The 7,500-nt window shown below is 51.5% G+C and overlaps 1 protein-coding gene across 1 annotated transcript in view; it reads left to right on the top strand.

Annotated features, from left to right (window-relative positions):
• The window catches only part of LOC130376246 (RNA-binding motif, single-stranded-interacting protein 3-like), a 173,577-nt gene that overhangs the window by 163,036 nt on the left and 3,041 nt on the right, over positions 1 to 7,500 (top strand). The gene's annotated exons all lie outside the window — the stretch shown is intronic.

Genomic DNA, 7,500 nt, shown 5'->3' with positions numbered 1-7,500 from the left:
TCCTAACCTACAGGGGGCCAACCCACTGCAGATATACCGCAGTGTTCCAGGAGAACACACCTGGTGAGCCGTGGTTAGGCTGTCGAGTTCCACCCTACGATTCAAGCATATGTTTAACATGGTGAGCGTCGTGTGGAAATCGGCGCGACGCAAAAGCCATCAAAAAGGTGGGGTCTGCTTGGGCTGCTGCAGTGTGGTGAAGGAGACGGAGGCCTGCAGGGGTCAAGGGGAATGTCAGGTTCCAATCCTTGCGGAAAAGATCCAGGTCCCCCCAGATCCGAGGTCTGTCATGTCCCAGCCGGGGGTAACATCTGTATGGGCTGCTGTTCCACTGCGGGCCTGATGGCGAGGCAGCAGCGCTCCTCAGTGATCCTCTACGACGTTAAACAGATTTCCTGCCGGGCTTAGCTGTGTGACAGGGCTGTCTGTTCTCCCTCACAGACTCCGGTAGCCTCCACTCCGGCCCTCCTCCTCACACGTAGCGTGAGTGTGTGTGTGTGTGTGTGTGTGTGTTTGTTTGTCGTGCGTGTGTGACGGTAACCTCTGCGTACTTTCACCATGTCTTTTCTTCCCTCCTCCTAAGTCACACCTTTAATCACCGCATCAATCTTTTAAACGCTTTCTCATCGTGACGTTCTCACAATCAGAAACACGCACACATGCACACGACCACTCGCCCACACAGACGCACGTACTCGCATACACATGCACACACGAATGCAAACACACACACACGAGCACACCCACACGCATGCATACACGCACACACACACGCACACACATACTCGTACACACATGCACACGACCACTCGCACATACTTGCATACACATGCACACACGAATACAAACACACACGCACGAGCACACCCACACGCATGCATACACGCACACACATACTCGTACACACATGCACACGCACTCCCACAAATGCACACACGAATACACACACACACACACACACACACACACACACAACACAAACACAGCCGCTGTGTGAAGGGATCAGGCTGACTGGAGGTGTCACGCGGTTCGGGGGCCGGACTTCCTGTCTGTGCTCCACTGCCCCGAAGGGTTATCCCTGCTCTGACACCCCATTTGATCTGTGTGTGTGTATGTGTGTGTGTGTGTGTGTGTGTGTGTGTGTGTGTGTGTGTGTGTGTATGTGTGTGTGTGTGTGTGTGTGTGTGTGTGTGTGTGTGTGTGTGTGTGTGTGTGTGTGTGTGTGTGTGTGTGTGTATGTGCGTGCGTGCGTGCGTGCGTGCGTGTGGGTGTTTGTGTGTGCGGCTTCTTGTGTGTGTGTGTGTGTGTGTGTGTGTGTGTGTGTGTGTGTGTGTGTGTGTGTGTGTGTGTGTGTGTGTGTGTGTGTGTGTGAGTGTGATTTACACAGTGCAGCATTGTACAGTTTTCCCATGTGTTTCCAGGTGAGCCGCTCTACTGTGACGCCATGTTGGATCTGTCAGGAATGCCCCCCCCCCCCAACCCTCTCCTTCTCTTTTCCCCTTTCTATAATCTGCCCCAGCTGTGCTAACAGCCAGGATTAGAGACAGGCTAATCTATGATGATGGCTTCTGATGTTTGACGGGGTGCATTATGGGTGAAAGTGGGTTAAGGCGCTCATTGTAGCAGATATCCCTTACTTTTTTCTCTCCATTTCTCCCTCTCTCCACCTCTCTCTCTCTCTCTCTCTCTCTCTCTCCCTCCCCCCCCCTCTGCCTGCTGTACCTGTTTAGTGTGTCCTGGGGCGATGATGCCGTGGGGAGGGTTAAGAATCACCCTGGTGCAACAATCGTTCCCTTCACTGCTCTTGATCCTCAAGCCAGATGCCAGGGCTCCTCCCCTCAGCTCGCCCCAGCCCACGATCAAACCCAGGGGTTTGAACCGCCTCCCCCCCCCCTTTTCAGATCAATAGCCCCTTCCTTGCGGCCACCAGCGCGCTTTGATCCCGCCACACACATACACACACTTTTTTTCATCCTTCCCGTGGGTAGGAGGTGACAAGATTTGTGGATTGAAGAAACGGAGCAACGTTAGCGGTGTCAAGAGCCCTGTACGGGAAGTCCCTTTAAGAGGACAGTATGCCGCACCTCAGAATACCAGCGGCTGCTCCGGAACTTTCTGCGGCGGTGGTCTGTGTGTGTGTGTGTTTGGGTGTTTGGGTGTGTGTGTCTGGGTGTTTGAGTGTGTGTGTTTGGGTGTGTTTGTATGTGTGTGTGTATGTATTTCTTTGTGTGTTTCTGTATGTGTGTTCCCATGCACTGGTCTGGCCTCTTCATTCCTCCCCAAAACCCAAATGTTCCCTTCCTGTCCTCTGAGCGATGGCCCTGCTCCCCATTGGCTTTCCCAGAATTCCTTGCTATTTTGCGTTGCGTAAGGGTGCGGTTGCGGGCCAGAAGGCGTGGCAGGAAGTGTGTGTGTGTGTGTGTGTGTGTGTGTGTGTGTGTGTGTGTGTGTGTGTGTGTGTGTGTGTGTGTGTGTGTGTGTGTGTGTGTGTGTGTGTGTGTGTGTGTGTGTGTGTGGGACCCTGTGCGGCACGCTGCTGGCCACGTGCTGGACTGAAAAAAATAAAAGAAACTTCACAACACAGTTACTTCCTGCCCAACTAATCCTGTCCCTGGATTCCATAAAAAGGCAATCACATGTTTAATTCCGTGGAAGTATCGCATTTGATTGCGTGCTGCATGGTTGGTCTATAAATATATATAGATATAAATATATATACGTCTGACTTGACATGGGGTCACCTTCCCGCCGGTCCCCGCCCTCGTCAGCGGGACGTCGAGGTCGCACTCTGTTGTCATGACAACACAGGTGATGGACAGCCCCTTCGGCCCCAGAAAGGGAGGCAGATGTGTGCGAGACACAGTGCTCCATTACCCCGATGCACAATCTATACGTGCTGTTTGTGTCGAGGCGCGCTGCCGGGCTCTGATCGCCTCTCCCCCCTGTTGTACTCTGAGGGAAGGAAATGAAAAAGCACCGCTCTTTTCAATGCAAGTGTAATACCTCATCGTTAATAGGTATACATACATCATCCTTTTTCATCAGGACTCCTGTCCTTGGCTCGACAAGGAATCTAGGATTAGGATATAGGAATATAGGCGGATACCGTTGTAAATTGTTGTCTTGTCTCTGTACCTCACGCAGCGCACTTTATTTTCCCGGCCCTGAGTTCTCTTCTGTGTTGGGCTACGCTAACGCTATCGCTAGCTCAGCCCAGAACGCTACAACACAAACACGTCCATTAGAACAAGGGGACCAGGCAGACCTGCAGGGAGCAGGGGAGCTGCAGCGCCCTCTGGAGTTTCAGGAGCAACTTTTTTATTTATTTAATAAATTACATAATTTTGTCATTTATAAATATTATATATGTTTATATATATATATATCAATGATTATTTTGAATAATGTATCATTTATGTGCCAATATTGAATAAGATAAACAAATTGTCTTTCCTTGTTTGTGAAACCTTGTTTATGGCAATGCTATTGCTACTAGCTAGCTATTTGTCAATCGTAAACAATTTAGATTGTTTTCAGCAGCCGCACGAGCCGTAAAAAGATTGCAGTCGATAAGAAATGACGTTGAAAGTTTGAGGAGCGAGCTATTGCGATCCATGCGTTTAAACGTACGGATCCTTTATTGGTTCCGTTTTTGATTTGCGTGTAGGCTGCTTGGTTTGGTTTAATAGGGCCCAGCCCACTCCGCAGCGACCTTGAACCACCTTTAACCGGTTCCCTTGGCCACGGAACCAGGCGAACAGAACCCCAGGGAGTGCGGTTCTAGTTCACCTCCAGGAAGACCCAGCAGCAGAACGCCACCGCTCAACAGTATGTCACGCCACCGCTCCATTTACTATTTCCTGTCGGCTCGACACTATTTCCTGTCCACCCCCGAAGCACCCTACAGCCCCGTTCGGCCCCCCGATCGATACTCATCAGCACCCAACGGCGGGGTCTACCGGACCATCAATAACACGCATTGAGTGGCCTGCCCATCCCTCACCTCCCAGACCCCACTGTCGTCCCCCAAATAGATGGAGGGACGGACGGATGGACGGACAGATAGATGGTTTAATGATGAATGGATGGCCGCCGTAGTCGGGTTAGGTTTTCGCCGGTACGGTTCGATGGGAATCATAAAAAAACATACTGGAGATGGATGGAAAGGACAGCTGGTCTGGATTGGTATTCTCCACACACGCTTCCAATGTGCAACTCCTCTGTGGCGTGTATTGAGCTGTGCACATCCAATAATCTAATTCAACGAAGATGTACGTTGTGTGCAAGTGTGAACACGGTACAGATATGTATGTTAATGTGAATGCGTTCTGGAAGTAGTGCGGATACTGTATATGTAAATAGGGATGCATGGAGGTGTACTCGGTAAACATGTTAATGTGGAGCTGAGGGTTCTGGGAGAGATGGAGGACCACACACACACACAAACACACCACACACACACACATGCCTTTTTCTCATTAAACACACATGCACCATCTGCTTATAGCTCAGCTTATTTGTCAACGTGCGTGCGTATGAGTGAACGTGTGCATGTCTGTGGGTGTCCTTGAGTGTGTGCATGTGGGCACGTTTGCTGGTTTACGTGTGTTTGTGTGTGTGAGTGTATGTGTGTGTGTGTGTGTGTGTGTGTGTGTGTGTGTGTGTGTGTGTGTGTGTGTGTGTGTGTGTGTGTGTGTGTGTGTGTGTGTGTGTGTGTGTGTGTGATTTGTATGTGTGTGTGTGTGTGTTTGTTTGTTGTTGTATGCCCCTGAGTGTATGTGCAAGCAAGCGGGTGAAATGCAAAACAACCATTAATGTCTAACAAGGGACCTGTTCTATTACACACGCACACAAACTCACACACACACACACACACACACAAACACACAGAGATGCACTCGCACACAAACACACGCACACAAACACACACAGACAAATTGATGGACAGAGTAATCCTTAAAGATTTCCACACCCGACAAAAATGATGCTGATCACCATAGCAACCCAATACACAGAAGCCGATCTCGGCTCCCCCGGACAACTTACCGTAGCTCCGCTGGCTGGGGGAATATGTCTGGCTGAACCTGTCACGTTAAATAGCAACAATACTTGTTAGGGGGACGTGAGGGAGGGGTGAAGGAGAAAGAGGGACGAGCCGTTTGCGTTATTAAATTTTCCTCATGAAATCTCATTGAGATTCCTCTCCGGTCCCCGCGAGGAGCATGTGATTTGAAACGGACACCCTCCCTTTGACCCAGGTGGTTTTGATAACGCTAATTATGCCCCCGGCCCCCTCTTCATCTGCCCTCTGAGCCGCGCTCACACACGGGCTGGGGGGAACCAGCTAATGGGGAGGAAAGGAGATCAAGGAAGGAAGGAAGGAGGGAGGGAGGGATGGCAAGGAAGGAAGGAAGAGGGGGAGAAAAAAAAGGGAGGAATGAGGGAGGGAAAAATTGAAAGAAAAAAAAAGGAAAATTAAATTGCTCTGCATGGATTGGAGTCTCCATGGAGAAGAAGGTCACTTCTCTAATCTAATAGGCCCTTTTAGACAATAACAGTTAGATAGAGGGACATGGAGAGCCAGAGAGAGAGAGAGAGAGAGAGAGGGGGTGGTGGGGAGTATGACATGAGGGTGGAAAAATGGAAAAGACACACAGTGAGTGAGTGTGTGTGTGTGTGGGGGGGGGGGAGCGGTGCCTAGAGTCAGGAAAACATGGGATGTGCCACATCACCTCATTGTGAGTGTGACAGCTTTAAAAGTGCCTCACTCCATACACACTCACTCACACACACACTCACACACACATGACAGACATGTGTGCCACAGACACGACAATGTCCCACAAAAGTTGCACACGCGAGCACACAAACTATTTACTTAGATACACACACACCCTCATGTGCAGAGCGGCTCTCTTTCGGTGGTTGTGGGTGTGCGTGCGTGTGTGTGCGTTTGCGCGTGTTTGTGTATGCGTGTGGGTGCGTGTGTGTGTGTGTGTGTGTGTGTGTGTGTGTGTGCGTGTGTCGTCAGTGGAGGGAGTTAATCACCCTTGCCCATGGCCTTTAGCTCTTCTCATTAGCGGTGAGCGCCGCAGCCGTGGCGGATCCATTAGCTGCGGCGCCGGTAATGACACTTCACCGGCTCCGCCATCACCAGCCCCACCCCCCCTCCACCCCCCCTCCACCACCACCCGGGCCCCGGGCCCAACCCCACCCGCCTGACACTCCTGCTGCCGGAGCCACCACGCTGCTGAGAGAGAGGGGGAGGAGAGAGAGAGGGGAGAGAGTTAGAGGAGGGGGGGAGGCAGGGAAAGAGAGAGAGCACGAGAGAGAGGAGGGGAGACAGAGCGGAGAGAGTTAGAGGAGGGGGGAAGGAGGGAGAGGAGGGGAGACAGGGGGGAGAGAGATAGAGGAGGGGGAGGAGAGGGAGGGAAAGAGGGAGAGAATGAGGGTCCTACCATCTCTCTGTCTGGACAGCCTGCAGGAAGTGGAAGGAAAGGAGCAGGAGGGACGGAAGGGGGGACTTTCGTTTAGGGATCACATCTGTTGGCACTGCGACGATGCCCCCATATTTCTCTCATACACAAAAATGCACGGACACACACGCACACACATACATACACACACACACATACACACACAACAATGTACATATTTCCTTGTGGCATACTGTATGCCACAAGGACACACAAAGACAGAAACTTTAGACAGAAATTTTAGAGACGCATGCACACCCCCCCACACACACATACGCACACCCACAGACACACACATGTACACACACACACAGACACACACACACACACACACACGCACGCACTCTTCCCAGAAATCGGTCTTGAGGGGACACTATCTCATTTGTGTTCAGAATAATGTGCTCTGTGAGTAAAAACACACACACACACAAAACAGCAAATCCAATGTGTATTCCGGGGCTGGATCTTAATCCGCACGCACAGGAAGTAAAAAGAGAAGAAAAACAAATCTAAATCCACACTGTCTCCCAATGCCCCGTGCCCTCATTCATACTGCATGTAAAAGCCCCGGGGCTGTCGTGTAACCGCGCCTCTGTCACATCTGTAAAATGGCCTTCATGGGGCGAGCCAGCTCTGGCTTAAAAGCCAGGCCAGGCATGACTAAAGGAATATAGGCCACAGGCAACACACTTCCTGCCGCTCGGTGTCTCTCCTCTCCTTTTTGCTGTTTTACCGCCTCTCCCCTTCCCCTCGCCTTTCAATTGCTCTATTCTCCCCCTCGGCCCCCCTAAACGTATTCTCTTAGCGCCCCCTGAAGGCGGCTGAGGGCGGTGTCCGTGTCGGTGGACAACGGTGGCTCCCGCTGCCTTCCAGGAGGATCCCAGGGGGGGTGGGATGCAGCCTGAACCACGCCGCGTCCTCATTGGTCCTTGTGGTCATAACAATGGGGCACGTGCGTCAGGTGGACTTGATCCACACCGTACCGTACCACCCGTACGCCAGTGGAAAGCAGATGGAAAACAAA

This window comes from Gadus chalcogrammus, chromosome 22, assembly GCF_026213295.1.
Source record: "Gadus chalcogrammus isolate NIFS_2021 chromosome 22, NIFS_Gcha_1.0, whole genome shotgun sequence".
In the NCBI taxonomy this organism is placed as follows: Eukaryota; Metazoa; Chordata; class Actinopteri; order Gadiformes; family Gadidae; genus Gadus; species Gadus chalcogrammus.
This window is presented reverse-complemented; position numbering and strand designations above follow the sequence as displayed.